Source organism: Trichomycterus rosablanca, chromosome 6 (genome assembly GCF_030014385.1).
Source record: "Trichomycterus rosablanca isolate fTriRos1 chromosome 6, fTriRos1.hap1, whole genome shotgun sequence".
Lineage (NCBI taxonomy): Eukaryota > Metazoa > Chordata > Actinopteri > Siluriformes > Trichomycteridae > Trichomycterus > Trichomycterus rosablanca.
The window spans coordinates 4,045,870-4,066,220 of record NC_085993.1 but is presented as its reverse complement, the minus strand read 5'-3'; the positions used below and the strand labels follow the sequence as shown (position 1 = coordinate 4,066,220).

Sequence of the window (20,351 nt, the reverse complement as noted above, 5' to 3'; positions counted from 1 at the left end):
GTATATGGGGGGGTGTGGCCTTTTAATAATAATTCTAAACGCAGGTGGCATGGTGGTGGAGTGGGTAGAGCCTGTGTTCGATTTGAGCAAGAAGGGCCTGTGTTCTGTTGTTTGCATTCAGGCCAACTTTGAGATACTTAAATTGCCCTAGGTGTGTGTGTGTGTGTTTGTGCATGCGTGTGTGTGTGTGTCTGCCTGTGATGGACTACGACCTGTCTTGGGTGTTTCCTGTGTTTTGTCTAATAAATCAGATCCACTATGAACCTGACCAGCACAATGTGGTGTTTAAACAGACAGTGAATTAATTAATGAATTTTATACCGTTGTGGAACGATTTACGTTGGTTGGATTCTCAGGAAAATATTTTTTATCTAAGTGAAAACACTGCAGAAAACACTGTGTCATGTAATAAGTGAGGAATTAAAATCTCCTCAATTCTTCACTGATGCGTCAGACTGTGTTCACTAAAATGATGAGGCTTCAAACGCTGCAGTTTGAGCTGCTGTGATCAGGGTTGGCAGATTTACTACAAAAGAAGCAAGAAAACTCGCTCAATATATGAGCTATTTAAAAAATGTGTGCTTTCCCTAAACTAACACAGCCAAGTTAAATAGTAATTCAATTCTGCAGGATAAACAGAGACCTGGCAACCGCTCCCAGCAACTCCTCTTTCGCTGATTTACACCTGGTTTTGGTAGGTGAAGGAAATGATGCACAAAACAGGCTTGTTTACTGCTTAAACATTTAAATAATTCACCTTTTTCATATGTGGACTTCTGCGATGCTCTTTTTTTGCACATGTACAAGGGCAAAAACACAGACTTTTATACATTTTAATGCATTAAATGCAGATTTTTTGCACTGAATTTTAGCCTGATCACAATTGAAACAGGCCTCAGGAGACTTAGTAGTTCTATTCCTCAGTCTCTATATATAATGTGTACGTAGCTCAGCGTGGGTAAATTCAATGAAAGCCATGTGTTGGTAAATAAACACCACATGCTAATACATATCTGTCTTTTACTCTATTGTGTAAAGAAACGGATCTAATCCAGACGTTTGCAGCTGTTTCCATTTATTTTTTTTGAAGAGCAGTGCTGCTCAGACATGAGTAATTTTGAAGATGCATGAAAAGTACAGTCTTAAACAGCCATTTTTTAATTGAAACAAGAACATATTAATTATGAAATACAAGCTGCTGAGTTTTGCTGTATTCTGACCAAAATACTGTATAATGAAAACCAGGTTGCAATGTAAGGCTGAATGCACCTCAATACTCATGATTAATAATAACAACCATCATAAACTGGTTTATTCAAGTGGTCATGTAAACAGCATAATCTGATAACTGAAGTTGGATGGGACAGTGGTAGCCTAGTGGGTAGAGCTTTGGGCTATCAATTGTAAGTTTGAGAATTCGAATCTCAGCTCTGCTATGCAGCCACTGTTGGGCCCTCAAGCAAGGCCCTTAACACTGTCTGCTCCAGGAGCGCTGTGCAATGGCTAACCCTGCGCTCTGACCCCGGCTTTTAAAAACAAGCTGGAATATGCGGAAAATAATTTAATTGTACTGTACACATGTATATGTACACTGATCAGCCATAACATTAAAACCACCTCCTTGTTTCTACACTCACTGTCCATTTTATCAACTCCACTTACCATATAGAAGCACTTTGTAGTTCTACAATTACTGACTGTAGTCCATCTATTTCTCTGCACCATTTTTTAGCCTGCTTTCACCCTGTTCTTCAATGGTCAGGACCCTCACAGAGCAGGTATTATTTAGGTGGTGGATGATTCTCAGCACTGCAGTGACACTGACATGGTGGTGGTGTGTTAGTGTGTGTTGCGCTGGTATGAGTGTATCAGACACAGCAGGGTATATATGACAAATAAAGGCGTTCTATTCTATTAAAACTGTTGACACAGTTATTAGGGTTTTTTTCTTTTTTTTTTACCACATGTAACCTCCATTCTAAGATTTCTACTAGATTTACAACTGCTCAGGTGCAAAAAATATTCGGTTCTTTAAGGGTGAATGACGGGAGCTGATTATTTTTTTCAGTCATTATTGTTTTATCCTAATGAAATATAATCTGATAAAATGCGTGGGTTTAATTAAAATAAAAACTGTGTCGTTCTAGAGGTCTATTATTGAGCTGAAGTAATTGATATGACAGCAAGAAGGTCCTGGGTTTGATCCCCAAGTGGGGCGGCTTGGGTCCTTTCTGTGTGGAGTTTGCATGTTCTCCCCATGTCTGTGTGGGTTTCCTCCGGGAGCTCCGGTTTCCTCCCACAGTCCAACGACGTGCAAGCAAGGTGAATTGGAGATACAAAATTGTCCATTACTGTGTTTGATATTAAACTTGAACTGATGAATCTTGTGTGAGCAGTAACTACCGTTCCTGTCATGAATGTAACCAAAGTGTGTAAAATATAATGGTAAGATCCTAATAAATAAATAAATATCAGTGTAAAGGGCTCAGACAAGAATGGCATCACTAATTCTAACAATGTTCTATGATGGAATGTAGGGAACTCAATTGTAACCCAATTGTGGCAGCCGTTTACGAGACTACTCGTCTTGTCCCCCTGCGCTGCCTCTTTTGACCAGCAGATGGGGCACAAAGGCACTGCTGTGTGTGTTCTGTCAGTCCCTGTTGACTGACAGTCACCTTTGCCTCATGACTGCTGATACACTCCAGGTGGAAGTTCCTCTATAAATCATGGCTTCTTCCTGTCATTCTCACCAGTCCATTTGTCTGCATGTTTGCTTTTCCTTGAAGCCGTGATGCCAGAATGTTTCTGGGAACTGCCCCGGTGTTGCTGCATTTTGGGCCTCTTTTTTATGCATTTACTCCCTTTTTCTCCCATTTTAGCATTGCCAATTTGCCGACGTGTGTACAGTCTTACCAATTCCTTCTTATTCACCCATATGTCAGCGGATTTGCACGTACAGAGAGCCGACACGTTCTGTACAGGCGCCTTACACAGCGTTGATAACCAACCCATCAGTCTGGTCTTTCCTGCCCAGCAGACTGGAAGCCAATTATGCCCGATTTTGATATCTGTTCTCTTTCAGAGTCCTGGTTTGTCACAGATGGTCAGCAGCCTAATATATTGTGACATACAGTTCACAGTTCTGCGCTATCCCTGTTCCATCCACTTTCTCTGTTTAGGGGTTGTGAATGTTTTTGTGTATTTCATTTGTTAGAATGTTTCTATTCATTTGGCCGACACTTTATTTGCGATTATCTTTATTTGTTAGTGGCTTTGTACCCACAGTATTATTCAAGCTTGATTGAATGTTTGCAAATGCAGGTGTGTGGGATTCGCCTTACACTTACTGTAGTGAGGTGCGTTCCAGCCTTGTTACACTGTCTGTAACAAGTCTCTGGCGAGCGTATGGGTTGCAACTCATTTATGGATTGAGTAGCTGGCACTGTTTCTCCCCAGTGTATGTACCTGAACTGCAGTGCAGTGTTTCTGCTCCTGTAATGCAGTCACCTGCCTTTTTTCTATTCACAAGCACAACTTCGGGCTGCGGCTTTGATTTGGTTTTGTTTTGTTAGTTTTTTTCCTCTTAAGTTTTATTCCTTTGTGTATTTATTTAGTTATTATTTTCTTGTTTCCTGCTGTTGGCGCTTTAATATCACAGGTGCAGGGTTACACTTGCCGTGTCAATAACTAGGTGCTGACCACCGCATGATAATCCGTCTTAAGACAGTGCAGAAAGAGTAAAAATCCAAAGGATCTACCATTTCATCCACATGTCACTAATATTCAATAGGAGTTTGATAGTACAGTAAAGATGTGGACAGATGTGTTTATTTAATGTGATTATAAAGGTTTATGAGCAGCTGTGTTATTATTACTGGATGTTTTTCCTTCTGTACACACTGTGGTTAATGTGTTTTGACTTGCACTAAACAGTGTCAATAATGACTCGTGCACCCTGCCTCCAGTCATTCACATCTTTTAAGTGTGTGTGCGTTTGTGTGTGTGTGTGTGTGTGTGTGTGTGTGTGTGTTTTTGTTAGGAGTGAGGAATGAGACTGTATCCTTGGCGCAGTGTGTGTTTTGGTCTCAGAGGTTGTGTAGTTTGTGTGTGTGTGTGTGTGGGTGGGGGGGTGTATAATGGTACGACCCAGATGACATGTCAGTCACAGGGTTTGGATTACAGTGTCACCCTCACACCAGTCAGCTACTGTAACACCAGAGCCAGGATATACTGGTATTTCAAACATGTATTGTAGTTTTATTAGGTTACAACATCTCACTTATACAGTTGTTTTAAAGTTAAGTGCTCAATATAATCCAAGATTCACAAAGGAAGAATTAATTCAGGTATGTGCTTTCAGTTCAGCTTAAACTTTTAAGATTCCTGTATGATTATAACATTTTCCAATAATTTAAATATTTTTATTTCCCTTTCTGCATCCAAATTTAAATAAACCAGTATCTGTAACAGACCCAGTATCATGCCCACCTGCCATGCCAAGGTATAATCGGCAGTCTCTGCACCTCATTAAGCATTCATTTGCTGCAGCTGGAAGAAGCCTCATGACCAGATCTGTGCTGCTTCTCTGTGTTTCCTGCACTTTTCACTCAGGCCATCATGCCGGGCTCGGACTGGCCAGGACTTTTTATCTTCTTTTCATGGAACTCGGCCAGCGTTCCGGCACTTTATGACTTCAGTCTTTTGCCATAACTGTAAAACCCCTCTGGTGTATAGGTGCTATATAGAATATTCTAACCAAGAGCCTACCAGTCTGGTATGGAAATTGTACAGCCTCAGACCAGAAATCCCTCCAGAGAGTAGTGAGGACGGCGGAGAGAATCATCAGAACCTCACTTCTGTCCATACATTGACTATACCAGTCACACTGCGTCAGAAGAGTCACCAAGATAGATAGCGACCCCACACACCCGGCCTATGGACTGTTTAGCCTTTTGCCCTCTTGCAAACGCCGGACTGCCAGACTCAGGAAGAGCTTCTTTCCATAAGCCACCAGACAACTCAACTCCCTGTAATAAACACACAACATACCTGGACACACTTACAGACTGTCCAAACACATTTATTTATTAAGAGTTAATACCTACATGATGCTGCTATTCTTTCATTCTGTGCAATAACTCAAGTATTTAACAGCAGGCATTTTATTTTATTTATTACTTTAATTATTACACTGTGAAATTACAATTACCTCACCACTGCTAATTACGTGCAATATTTTTTACTCAGTGTGTATATATTTTTTACTTAACGTGTATTTTGTCTGTATATGTTGTCTATTATGTCTGTTGTCTTGTATATGCTTGTTACATTTGCACATTGGAGCTTGAGAAACTCAATCTTGTTCAGCTGTGCACTCCCAGATGTGTAGTCTGAATGACAATAAAGTTCACTTTGACTTTGACTTGTAATGACACCCCTATTTGTGATCTCCACATAAAGATTAACATAAGGTGCGAGTGGCATCAGTTGGTGGAATGGCTGCTACACTCCCTCTTTTGCACTTATTATAGCTGCTGCCAATTTTTCCCCATTTCCCTCTCTTATTTTTTTTGTCACATGCTGGTGAAACCCTGTTTCAGCCATTGTCCCTCCCCCTACAGACACACAGCCAATCGTGTATTTGTGTAGGCGCCCGGTCGGCTGATATGACCTGAAAATTTTTGACATCTGTAATTTGACACCTGTCATTTTGCAGTGTTGTAATGTAGGTGGAACAATTAGAATAATACAAGCTGTGAAATGTTGTCTATAATAAAATAAACAACCCGGTCTGAGGGGTTTGGTTAATGACTGTAGGAAACCACCACTCCGATGACGTACTGTACAGGAGTAGCTGAGTAAATAATGTGATTATCAGTCTAGTCTAATATTACCTGTTCCCTGAACACGTCCTACGTCATTTAGAAGCCTCACCAATATCTGTACACCCTCAGGAGGCTGATGAGATCCAGGGTGAGTGAAACAGTCCTCGTTTTATTTTATTGATGCGCAGTGCAGATCACCTTGACCTGCTGCATCACGGTGAGGTAATCCAGCTGTGGTCTCACAGACAAGAATCACTGACTGAAGAGGCCAAAAACAGCATAAACGACTCCCCTCACCCTGCTTAAGGACTGTTTACGCTATTACCTTCAGGACGGAGGCTCCGCAGTATCAAAACACGGACCAAAATAGACTTTATACACACCCACCCACCCACCAACCTGCAGGAGTTACTTTCTGTACAATTACTTTTTGTTTTTCTTGTGTGCTTATGGATGCAATAATGAATCTTAAATATTAGAAAATGAAGATAGACTTTATTTGTCATATTTACAGATACAGGTGTACAGTACAATGAAATTCTTTCTTCACATATCCCAGCTTGTTTGGAAGCTGGGGTCAGAGCGCAAGGTCAGCCAACCTGGAGCAGACAGGGTTAAGGGCCTTGCTCAAGGACCCAACAGTGGCTGCATAGCAGAGCTTGTATTTGAACCGCCAATCTTCCGGTTGATAGCCCAAAGCTCTACCCACAAGGCTACCACTGTCCCTAAATCAGGGGAGAGCGCGAACGCAGTCCCCCACTATCAGAAATTATGCAGTTGAGATTCCCACATTTGGGGAATTCGCAGGGGTCAGCACAACCTGAGTTTGATGGCTGAGCCTCGCCCTGGGTGAACCACCTTCTTGATCATGGTCTCGCCCCTGCCGAGTAAGTATCTAGTACACTATAGGTATTAGTACACTCTAGGTAGGTATTAGAACACTGTATGGACAAAGGTATTGGGACACCCCTTCTGATTATTGAATTCTTCAGCCACAACAATTGCTAACTTGTGTGATAAATCAGTTCTATAAAGGAAATGATGTGCACAAAGCAAACGCTACAAAGATATGAAGCAAAGCTTGGTTTAAAGAAACTCCAGTGGTCTGCACAGAGCCCTGATCTCAGTCTCACTAAACATCTATCTATCTGTCTGTCCATCTATCTATATAATGCTCACATGTACCGTACTGCACGTTATTTTTCAGATGGCAAGAGGTGGTGGCATCAGCAGAATCCCATTGCAACATCTGCCCAGCGTCACCTGAACTACTGGAAGGTGAGTTCTCAAACACACACACACACACACACACACACACACATAGGTAATACTTTATATTGTTACAGCATATGGATTACAAGCAGGAGCAAAGACCAGATCTGACTTAGGCAGACCACTTCCACTACTACTGAACAAGCACAGAACAGACACCACCTAACATGAAAACAGTAACTTATAAACCTAACATGAAAATGAACACAAAATGCACTTTGGGATTTGGAGTATAACTATTTACATGCAAACAAACCACTATTTAACCACCAAACACACTTTTTATTCCCTAAAAATGCTTTGGACATGGCCGCATGGAATTATGGGATCCGTTCTGCCTCGACCGATGGCACACGCAGGGGATTGACAGATTGATAAGGATTTACAAATACCCTCCCCCTCCAAACTACAATGGCGGACTAGCCGGTTGCCACATAATGTTAGTGCTGGTTTGATTGACATTGACATTTTTGGCATTTTAGCAGACACTTTTATCCAAAGCTACTTACAGTGTACAGTCCAAGCAGTTGAGGGTTAAGGGCCTTGCTCAAGGGCCCAAAAGTGGTAAACTGGCAGTGGTGTGGCTTGAACCAGCGACTTTCTGATTACTAGTCCAGTACCTTAACCACAAGGCTACATCTGCCCCATTGATGCCCTTGATATCCCAGTGTAGCACGTACTCCATACCAGACGAGCTCCATACTATACCATGCTCGTGGATATGGATTGTGTGGTTGTAGCACACAAAGTGAAATGTTACACAAATACACCCGTGTTATCCGGACATGGGACCAGCACTGAGAGCGTACTGACAAGTGAACCTCACAATGACTAGGCTGTTCAGCTGTGCTCGATCATGTAAAGTCTTGCAGAATCACATGTCCACATACTTTTTGCCATATATTGTAGCTCCTGATTATTTTAACAGGCATGCTTTGTCATGCTTGTTGATTAGTTAGTTATTCATGCCCACCTGCCATATACTCGCTGGCCAGAAAGGGGCGACAAAGGTGCAGTTGGAAGTAATGTCTAGTTTTCTTTGAACTACACTTCAAAGCATTCCCTGCTGCTCATCACACGTTACCTGCTGCACCTACGGAAAATATTTTATAGACATACTCTTGCCTCGGCTCTGGGCTGAGTACTCAATAGCTGGCTGCTTGTTTTCTCCGGCTTGTTCTGGTTTCCGGGAGCCCAGCTGTTAAACCACAGCTGCCACAGACACCCGTTCGGTTCTCGCGTTTTGTCCGTAGGTGGCATCACAGCCTTTCATGTGTTTGCCGCTGTTGGTTTGCTTGGCTTCCCTGTCTGAGTCTTTGGTGTGCGTTTGGGTTGTGGTTGGTGGAGTGTCACCCAAACACTCTTTTATTTCTTTTTTCTTGTCTGTCCCAGTGACTCGGGTTTCCTGGAAGTTGTGCTCCAGTGACGCAATCTTTCTCTACTCTTTCAATTCTTGCTTCGGGCTGCCTTTTTTGTTTTCGTTTTGTCTTTTTTATTTATTGAGTTTATTATTTTGCTCACAACAGAGATAGACAAAGTCTACATAATCCCAATACATTAGAAGAAATCCTCACCCAAGATAATACAGAAACAATTTTCAAACCCCTCATATACACCGATCAGCCATAACTTCTTGTTTCCACACTCACTGTTCATTTTATCAGCTCCACTTACCATATAGAAGCACTTTGTAGTTCTACAATTACTGACTGTAGTCCATCTGTTTCTCTGCATGCCACTACAGAGCAGGTATTATTTAGGTGATGGATCATTCTCAGCACTGCAGTGACACTGACATGGTGGTGGTGTGTTAGTGTGTGTTGTGCTGGTATGAGTGGATCAGACACAGCAGCGCTGCTGGAGTTTTTAAACACCTCACTGTCCCTGCTGGACTGAGAATAGTCCACCAACCAAAAATAGCGCCCCGTGGGCAGCGTCCTGTGACCACTGATGAAGGTCTTGAAGATGACCGACTCAAACAGCAGTAATAGATGAGCGATCGTCTCTGACTTTACATCTTCAAGGTGAACCAACTAGGTAGGAGTGACTAATAGAGTGGACAGTGAGTGGACACGGTAATTAAAAACTCCAGCAGCGCTGCTGTGTCTGATCCACTCATACCAGCACAACACACACTAACACACCACCACCATGTCAGTGTCACTGCAGTGCTGAGAATGATCCACCACCTAAATAATACCTGCTCTGTGGTGGTCCTGTGGTGCATTACATGTAACCAAAGTGTGTAAAACATGACGTTAAAATCCTAATAAATAAATTACGAGGACAGAAACACTTTATGGAGAGTTAGTAAATGTACATTGTAATTTGTCAGAGTGGTTTGATCCCATAATGGACTTCTTGTGACATGTGGGGAAGCCTTGTCTACTCAAACCGTGTTAAATAAATAATATTAAAATAATCATAGTGGGTACACCAGGCAGGGGACCAGGTGCCAGTTGGCAAATACAGAGCAGGAAACAAACCATTTTCAAAACCTGAAAAGCCAAACATGATGAGCCAGACCAGGTCTGGGAAAGCCGTGGCTAAAGAACATGATGAGCAAACAGGCACAGTGCTTTCCAAGCAAACAGGAAAACACAGAGGAATTAAATATCATGATTAGAGGAGGAAGAAGGAGTAACATGTGGAAACAACCAGAGAAGAAACTAATCAAATACAGAGGACCAGATGCACGAGGTTTTGCGCCTGTGTTCTGTTACAATTAGGTTTAGTTCTGATTTAAATCTGTGTGTTACGGATGTAACTTGTGAACAAGCCTAAATACTGCAAGCCTTTTTTTACTTTATCTGTTTAATACATTACTACAGCTCTGGAAGGGCCCTGAACATTTGGCACGATTTACCAATTCCACCGAGCTACCCGACCGGATAAGGTCCACTTCATCAGGAAACCAGTTTGTGCTGATGTGCCCATAATGTAACACAACAGAAAAGCCACAGTTCTAAAACAGTTAAGGAAGCAAATACAAATAAAAACAGAATCTGATGGTTTGTAAAAGCACTTTAATCTGTATTTAGACCAGTATTAGGAAACAATATGCATAGATGCTTTGTATCTTTCTGTTGAAATTAGATTGCGTAAATGTGAGACAGAGGCGCATCAGATCATTTCAGTTTGTTTATTAACAAAACTTTAATGTGGTGGCTGCTGTTTAACAGCTGATTCACGTTAGGAGTCGTGTCCCTAATAGTCGGCGCTTATTTCGGCCTGGAAGCACAGTAATGTGTGTGATCTGTCAGTCTTTCTTGATTGACAATCACCTTTGCCTCATGATGTGCTCCAGGTGGAAGTTTCCCTATATATTACGGCTTCTCCCTTTCATTCCTGCCAACTCCTTTGTTTTCACGCTTGCTCTTTTTCTGAATATGAGATGCCGGAGTGCTTGGTCCGGTCTGATTTTCTGCCAAGTTATATGTCAGACACTCATTTATTTTATTATTGTTATTTTGTTTTTACTAATTTGGCTGCTAGTTCATTTGTGATTGTTCCCTTTTTGTTAGTAGCTTTTTAGTCACAGTTTTGTTCCACCTTGATTAAATATTTGCAAATGGATGTTTGGTATTCGTGTTGTGCCTTTTGTAGTGGGGTGCATCTCGGGCAGTGGTAGCTTAATGGGAAAAGTAATAACCTCCGGTTCAATCTCTGCTACCACCAAGTTGCCACTGTTGGACCCCTGAGTAAAGCCCTTAACAATTGCTTTTAATAAGCTTGGTTATTATTTCAGTGCAGTTATCACAGTTGCACCAGCTGGTGTTCCCCACTCACTCCACATCTAAAGGAACCGATGGCTGCTCCTTTGTGCAACAACTAGTCGACAACTAACCAACCTCATGAGCAAAAGCATAATTTAACATGTAATTGTAACACAATTCTGCACAAAACTAGTCAAAACAAGGGTGTTTCATGTCCACATCAAACATTATGTTGTTTTCAGTTATTTATTTCCAGACTACAGGAAAGCTGGTGGATTACCAGCATCTATGGCTGTCACAATCAACATCATTGTGCACTACAGCAGTTGTAGCTTAGTGGTTAAGGTACTGGACTAATAATCGAAAGGTCACTGCTTCAAGCCCCACCACTGCCACAGTTGGACCATTGAGTCTGTTAAATGCCTAAAATGTAAATACATGACTAACTTGTACACTCCTGTTAATTTGGTTACTATAATAGTACATTGCATGTGGTTTGATAAGCACAATTTTAGTGACGTTTGAGATTACACACAACCATGTGAACTTATCCTTACACATTTTGTCTCTCCGTGCAAGAAGAAACCAGAATCTGGAGTCTGGATCATTTCAATCTGCAACAGTTACTTTCAGTCTGGCATTGCAATGCACGTTATGCGTTGTTTTGCGCAACCACTGTATAATGGTCAGGAGTGTTTTGGGTCGGGATTCACTAGGAAACAAGGGTGCAAGGCAGGGTGCCATACATCGCAGGGCTTTGGGCATCCTTTCTTCCCAGGCGTAGCCAATCATGTTTGTATAGATGCTCAGCTGGCTGATAGTGGTGGACTAGTGTAATAAACCACATCACCACCCAAGCGCTACATCCATTTATTACAAATATAAAGTTCTGTAATGAAATTTAACTTTGTGGCATGATCTCCTTAATCCTTGTTAGGGATTATGCTTGAATACAACCGATGACTTCTCTGTGCTCATATAATAACATAATTACTAATGAGGACTTAAGAATCCAGGCCACAAACTTAAGTGACATTATAGAGCTTTTTACTCCAACAGATTAATCAAATTAATCCATGTCTGCATATTTTTGACCCTGCAGATTTTCATATATTTTCCAATCATTTAGTTGCAGAAAAAAAATGCAAAAGTAAAAGTAAACCAAAGCGCTTAATGTTAATAGATATTTTATGCAAAATTTTGATTCATATTTGATGTGATTACAGGTGATTTTTGTGATGAGTGTGTGTCTGTCGGGCATCGTGGACGCACAGATACTTGCAGAGGACAGAGAAGAATCTCACTCCACCACACTCATGGCCCAAAGAGAGCAGAATCAACCTTCATGGGCTGCACTGTACGGTAAGACATAAGACACATCTACCATAAGCCCCCCTGTCAGTGGCTCATTCACACACGTATGTTTATCCACATACCAACCTGATTAACCATGGAAAGGTTCTTTGTTATGGCACCATAAAGCCAAATTGCTGCAGGTGAAACCTGGTACTATTGAACCAGTGAACAAAAGCCAGTAAGGAGAAATACTGAGGTGAGGGATTTGTAAGGAATTTATATTGAACAAATTATCTTTTTTATGGAAGTAAAGGACTACAACAAAGCATTTCCTGTCTGTTTTTGCACATAACAAATTACTTTAAAGTGTTAGCTCACTTAGGGGCAATTTGGAACAGCCAGAGAAACAGGGCTACCTGGCACAAAACCCACTAAAATAATAATAGTAAGTAAGTAAGTAAATTTTATTTTTAAAGCACTCTTAAAACAACTTACGTTGACCAAAGTGCTGTACATTGAACAAGCATACATAAGACAACATCATGTAAAACCAAATAAAAATACAGAGTAAGAGAGAAAATAAAACATAAAAATAGACTAAACAATTATAATTACCACGGCTCCTCACTGTTCAAATGCCAGCTTATAAAGGTATGTTTTTAGGAGTGATTTAAAAACAGCGGCCGAAAGTGCTTGTCGAATAGTAGGAGGTAGAGTGTTCCATAGCCTCTGCAAATGCACGATCACCTTCTGAGTGGCTGATCTCAAAGATTGCTGTGTGGTTGCAGGAGAAAGCATACCACAATAATAATAATAATCCAGAGCAGATGGAATGCCTTTATTTGTCATATATACGTGTACAGCATAATGAAATTCTTCTTCGCGATGCCCCGGTGCCAGCTATAGTACTTGAACCCCTGAAGCCAAGAGGGTCAAAAGCTTTGCTCAAGGGCCAACAGCGGCAGCACAGCAGAGCTGGGTTTTGAACCCACTGGGCAACCCTTGTCCCAACAGAACATGCAACAGAACTACTCACAGACAGTGACTGAAAGCAGGGATTGAACCAAGGACCTTAAGACACATGTTGCTGTGTGTGTGGTACCTACATTACCACCTGTGCCAGTATGCCTGTTATAAAAGGGTGGCGTGTGAATAAGATACATTATTATTAGAAGTAGTAGTAATATAAGGAGGAGGGAGAACATTTGCAGTGTTCTTGCCCGAATCGAGTCGTTTTTGGTTTCTTTGTGCTTGGTTGCGCACTCATCTTCACAAGCAGTGTAGGTTACAGAAGGAAAAATGCAAAAATGACTACTGATGAATGAAAACTTTCTAGATTAGGCGTGCTTTAGGCGGGCTGAGGCATAGCAATGGTAACAAACTGCAAATTAAAGAAACAGTGGCCACATTTCATGTCAATCACTTTGACCTGTTTGAATAAGGCGCGATCTATCTGGTCGATCGCGGTCGACGTATTGGGCACCCCTGTTGTAGTAGGAGTAGTAGTAGTATCAGTAGTAGTAGAAGGGTGAATGAAGTGGTAGTAAAAGGGGTTGAACAGTAGTAGTAGTACTTGTAGTAGGAGTTGAAGTAGTCGACCCTCCCCCTTTCAGGCAATGCCAATTGTACCTGTTGGAGATTTGAACTTCCCAAACATTGATGAGTCCAAAACTCAAAAGTGACCAGTGCCCACCTCCCATACAGTCAACAACCTTTAGTCATCGCATGTTAGAACGACAGCAACCCAACATCCCAGAACATAGAAACATCCCTTGTAGCATTCAGGTGTCATTGCAGTAAATTAAGCTAACCCAATATCACTGGAACCTAGGGTTTAAATCCTCAGCTGTGCTATCAGCCGGTTGGGCATCTGTATACAGACTTTATGTAGATGTGTTGATTCCTGGGTAGCAGTGTGTGACTCTCTGTATCTTGAGACTCTCTGGTCTCTGGTGGGTGATAGAAAGCAGCCGGTGAGCCGGTGACGGTGCACATGTGTCTGAGGGGGTGCGTGATAGTCTGCAGCTCTCTTCAGTCGGGCCAAAGGTCTGCAGGCGGTGGATGAAATTACAATAAACAGACTCTGTGGAAAAGGAGGGAAATGCAATAACTGAATTTAAAAATAGATAAATAAATTAATCCAGAGAAATACAGATGTACTTTGCATGGCTCACCTGTGCAGGCAGTGCATTATGGGAGAATTTGTGCACTGAAATGCAGTCAGGTTCATGTTTCTGTGTGTTTGTGAGATCCACAAGATGAACAGCAGTGTATAACATGCTTCTGATAGTTATCAGGATTATTTTCCATACGGGGATCTAGAAAAGCTCTTCTGCTCCCGTTCACTAAAGCCACATGTAATGATCTGATTGTAAGTTACCTTTGGGTGGAATCTGCTCCTCAAAGGTTGTTGACATTTTGGTTTGGTTGCCGCCAGCGTTTGATGCTCCTACTCAACATGTTAAATCATTTAAACATGATGAGATTATGATAGGAGGTTATGAGGACAATCTTGTTTTCCCTCCTGAAAATTCCCACATGTTTGATATTTGCTCTGTTAGTGTTTATTAGTTTTCAAGTTTATGGACATTTCATATGAACTCTTCAAATCGTTTCCACATCATGTTTTCAGAAAGACATACAGTTAAAAGAAAGGAGTCCAACACTTGTTTTTCTTATTTAATATACACTATATAGCTAAAAGTATTTGGACACCAGACCATACATCTGTTGGTTAAAATTTAAAAACAAAAGCTATTAAAACAGACTGACCTCTATGTGATCGTTTCAGCTATAAGAAGAATCACTCTTGTGAGAAGGCTTCTCACAAGACTTTGAAGTATATCAGTGGGAATTTTTGCACATTCAATCAGAAGAGCATTTGTATGGCTGAGCACTGATGTTAGTCAAGAAAGCCTCAGTTGATGTTCCAGTTCATTCCAGTTCAGAGCTGTACAGTGAGGCTGAGGTCAGGGTTCTGGGCAGGACACTGGAGTTTAATTAAACCAAACTTTTCGTCATGTATTTATAGACCTTGCTTTGTTCACAGGCGCACAATCATGCTAGAACAAGAAATGGCCCTCCCTAAAAGTTGAATTTCCTTTATATAATTGATTTATTAAACCTGTTAGCAACTGTTGTGGCTGAAACACATACATTAAAACATTTGAAGGGGAGTCCCAGAGTTAATAATATAAGTAATATAAGTGCACAAACGGCACAAAATGTTAAGTGATGTTTCCAATTAAATTTTATATAAAAAAGATAACTATAAATATTTATTGGAAATGTCTCCCTTCTACTTTTGTCAGTTAAATAAAGTTTCAAGAGAATTAACATAGGGGTAGCACTGTCACCTCACAGCAAGAAGGTCCTGGGTTCGATCCCAAGGTGGTCCAGGTCCTTTCTGTGCGGAGTCTCTGCGTGGGTTTCCTCTGGGAGCTCCGGTTTTCTCCCACAGACCAAAAACATGTAGTCAGGTTAATTGGAGACACTAAATTGCCCTATAGGTGAATGGGTGTGTGCATGTGTGTGTGAGTCTACCCTGCGATGGACTGGCGCCCCGACCAGGGTGTTACTGTGTTCCTATTGAAAAGCTGGGATAGGCTCCAGCGCAACCTCCGCGACCCTATTGGATAAGCGGTTAAGAAAGTAAGTGAGTGAGCTAGGCGCTTGGGTGTTGCATAGGGTAAAAACACGCTCGCACACCAAAGCTGACATATCAAACTCATGTATTCGAATCTCAGTTCTGCTGCTGGTAGGCTGGGCGCCTACACAGACAATGATTGGCTCGTCCGTGGGGTTGGATGTCGGATTCCTCATAACTGCTGCAATTACGACCTCTGCTGGCTGATCGATGGGGCCTGTACACAGATGGGAAATAATGGCGATTAGTGTGTGACTCTCAGTGCGTGAGACTGAGCAAAATATTAACTTCTAGTGCAGGTGAAAAGATGCAGTCGGCTACTGCATGTGTCGGAGGGGGCGTGTGTTAGTCACGACTCTCCTTGGTTAGGAGTGAAAGTCAGTAGTAGTGGAGAAAAAGCGAAATGCAATTGGATGACTGGGTCGTTCATGCATAAAAGTGTTTAACTTGTAAATTACTGTTCAGGGCTGCATGTGTGAATAAAATCAAGCTGTGTTTTTGATTTTCAGCAAGAACAATCGTACAAAAAGATAAAGCAGGTTGAGTAAACTAACCTGATCTGCCCTGTGTGTTTTTAGTTATTTGGCCCACCTGAAGCGCAGTACATAATAGAGTTTAGTGTGCATGGAGTATGCGTGCAATGTGTGAATGTAATACACAGGATCTATAGTGTAGAACAGTGAAAACCACTTTCTCTCTCTGCATTCTGAGTAAATACAGTTATTATCATGAAGCTTTGCTGAAACGACTCCTAGTTCCTGGTGACAGGTTTTGACACAGCAAATTGCTCTCTGAACTGCTTCTTGAAAGCAAATTACCCAGCTCTTGGCCTCAGGGGCTAATCCTGAGTAAAATTTTTGTGTGGTCCTGGACGGCAGGGTTTGAACCCCTGTCATTATGCAGTGGAGCGTGACGCGGCTTGTCCCTGCAGCATGTGAATGTGAGCGTGAACTTGATTCACTGTTTATTGTAGAAGCTGCTCTTAGCGAAGGCGCTGATAAGAGCTGGAATTTCACACTGATTTGCTGGTGGAAGGAACACATGTCCTGCACCGCTATCAGCTGTGAACGTGTGAACTGGAGTCAGTGAAATACCACTGATGTTCAACACCTGGATCTCATAACACGACCCTTGAGCTACTGACTTATTCTTTTGTAAATATGCATCATAATATTAAACTAAGTGGCAAAAAAGTTCAGGTTTTAGAATAACATGCTGTCCATTAACTCAACTGACATAAATCTATCATACCATTTTCAGTTGAATGTGCTAGCCTATGTGAGTTCTGGTCTCCACTGGTCTGGACAGGCCTCAGCGGTCTTATACGTTAGTCTAAGTGGGTGCTCTACAGACAAAATTGTCCATGTGCAACAGTGCAAATACTGAAGCGTACTGTCTGGTAGAGGCACTGGGTCTAGAAGTAATATTAATAATAATACATTTTATTTGAAAAGCCCCTTTCAGGACACTAAAAATAAAGAATAATGAAAGTAAAAGTAAAACTAAGAATAAACATTTACAAAAATGGTAACACAATACATGTGGCACAGTTCTGGTCACCCAGCCAGTTGGAAAAGACGGGTTTTGAGACGGGTTTTAAACAAGGCTGAAGATGAACAAGCACGTAACTTAAAAGTGAGACTATTCCACAGCTTGGGGCCAGCAACACTAAATGCCCTCTCACCAAGTGTATGCAGTTTAGAGACCGACTGCAGCTAGAGAATATGACGTAAGCAGACTACCAAGATAAGAGGGTACGAGGCCATGTAAAGATCTAAAAACTAGCGCAAGCAATTTATACCGTATTCGATACTGTACCGGAAGCCAGGGAAGAGTTGGGCTGATGTGCTCCCAGGATCTAGTATGGGTTAAAATCCCTGCAGCTGAATAAAGTTGAGGTTAAGGGGCAAATGGCTAGAACAGCGGTAAAACATGCTAACCCACCAGTGCTGAGCTCTTCAGATTGAGTCTCATCTCTGCTACCAGCCGGCTGGGCGCCTACATAGACACACGACAGACTGTGTGTGACTGGTTGACGTGTCTGCACAGGGGGAGGCTGACCACAGATGGAAGGGCATGGCTCAGACCCCATCCCTGGCAGATAAAAAGAAGCAGTTGGCAGGGGGTACGTGACAGCCTTGGTTCTCCTGGATCGTGGGTGGGGGTGGCAAATCCAATCGCCAAGACTGAATTGGGTGCAATAGGGGAAAAAAGTTGTGCTTGGCAGCTTTAAACGTTTTGTAGAAGGTGTGGGCAAGCCTGGGCTCTTGTCACCCAGGGTGGGTGTCATGCTACTGTGGCAGTGGAGAATTGGATGTGTCTAATTGGGAAGATAAAATAGGAATGTGCAAAAGATTAATAAAAATACATGAAATAAATAACTCTTACTGTTACGGATGACCCTGTGTTGTATGAGATATAACCAAGGATGTCGAGATGATCTCCAAATAAATCTCTGTTCCACTTCTCTCTGTCCAGATTCATCCTTGGAAGAGGAAAGTGAGGAATATCGGAGCAGATGGCATCGTTTCCCAGTGAACTTTCCGGTCAGTTCCAGAAAATCCCGCAAAGATCGCAAGAGCCGAAAGCGCCAGAATCCGAGTCCGGATTGCCGCCTGGAGAAGAAGCAGATGCGCGTCCGTGACCTGGGCTTGGGCTACGATTCGGATGAGATTGTGCTGTTTAAATACTGTGTGGGAACATGTCTGAGCGCTCGGAGGAATTATGACGTGGCACTCAAATTGCTAACGGAGAACGGAAGCATCGCGGGGCGTGACGTTAGCACTCAGCCGTGCTGCAGACCCGTCCGCTACGAGACCGTCTCGTTCATGGACGCCAAAACAAACTGGCAAACCATTCGGTGGCTTTCGGCGGCTAACTGCAGCTGCGTGGGGTGACAGAAGGGCAGAGACAGCTGGGTAAAATGACAAATGATTCTACACGCTCCTGGGTGATTATGGACGAGGATTCGCTGAGGTCCCGCCTCACGTGGCACCTCGGATCGAGAGCTTATCCGCCAGTTCTCCAGGTACAGCAGATGTTCTGCCATGAGGATCAGCAGTACGGAGACGAATAACCATAAACAACATGGTGTTTTCAGGCCCACACTGACAGTGCTAGGAGACCAAGGAGATGGACATCCACGGCTGAAGGAAATATGCAGTGACTCATAGACTGAGAATATGAAAACAAGTTTATATAGTAACAAAACAGTGGAACTGTGAACACCAGGCTTTGAGAAACCATTCAATCATCAGCTCGCATACCAGAATGTAGAGCAATGCCAAGAGTCCTGTTCTGTGTTTTGGTTGGCTGAAAATGATAGCTAGAAAAAATGTTAGCTATCAGAATAAATGCACGCTGAGCTAGTTAGCTGCGGTCAGAGTTAAAATGAATGTCATGGCGAGTGGCATGTTGAAATTTTAATGATTTTTGCAACTCATTTTTTGACTGAATGACGAACTTGTTTGTTCATTATTTTGGATTTACAAAAACACATTAAAAATAGACACAAAATATAATTGTATATTTGCAACACGACCTTTAAATTCCTCACTGATTATGATCGACTACATTTAGTGACTTATCTGTGTCCATATAAATATGGCTAGTTTGACCCTTCTCATTAAAAAGTAAATGAAACAGTCTCACTTCAGACTGTCATCCAATGCTGAAAGCAATCATTATTTGTCCTGATGGTCAGATGTAATCCAAGAACTATGGTCTATCCGTGAATTAGAAGCTGCTGGACCTTGGGTAACACTGTTCACGGTCAAGCATGCTTGCCTTTTTATGGGCTGCTGTGCAAGAAAGAATCCCTTGATTTAGGCATTTCTTTATCTGAGTAAACAGATGAACATCAAGCTTTAATTCAAGTGTGCAGATTTTGGTGCACTGACTGTCTTACACAGCAGGTTTTCTTGGTACAGCTGACCATCTAGACCAGTGGTCTCCAACCACTGGGCCGCAGACCGGCACCGGCCCGTGGGTCATTTATTACCGGGCCGCACAGAAAGAATAAATTATTAGAGATCGCTACAAGAGCAATTAAATTTAGTCGGTCCGTGAAATTATATCTTATATGAAACCGGTCTGTGGTGCAAAAAAGGTTGGGGATCGCTGATCTAGACAACATTTTCTTATCATAAGGTAGCACAATTTAAATGGAATTTAAGGGGAGTTACACTACTCGTACACAAATTCCCACATTCATACTTTAAAGCCTTCTCAGAAGAGAAAAATCACACAGAGGTCGCATTTGATTTTAAAATAGGATGTTCAACAAGCTCACGGTCAGGTGGCAACATACTTTTGGCCATATAGTGTATTTGTTGGCTGTTATGATTCCCTGTATAATTCTCTCTTAGTATCTTTTCTTTGCTCAGGGGTCCAGTTATTTTTCTCCTTACACCAAAGTATGAATATTTGTACGAAACGTTAGTCTGAATAGATGTCCTGTTTTTGCATGATTTTCACCCAACCTAACTGTTTCCCAGTTAGGACAATGTATGATTTATTTTCTTTTATTTTCTGCTTTTTGCCTTCATTTGTGTCCTGACTTATTGTTCAGATTTAGATCAATCATTTAATGGG

General features: G+C 41.9%; 1 non-coding gene across 1 annotated transcript; it reads right to left on the bottom strand.

The window, feature by feature from the left end:
- Positions 1–6,559: 6,559 nt before the first annotated feature.
- On the bottom strand, positions 6,560–6,723 carry LOC134317394 (U1 spliceosomal RNA). Its single transcript, XR_010013214.1, has one exon. It is a non-coding gene; the product is annotated as a U1 spliceosomal RNA (small nuclear RNA).
- Between the last annotated feature and the right edge of the window lie 13,628 nt (positions 6,724–20,351).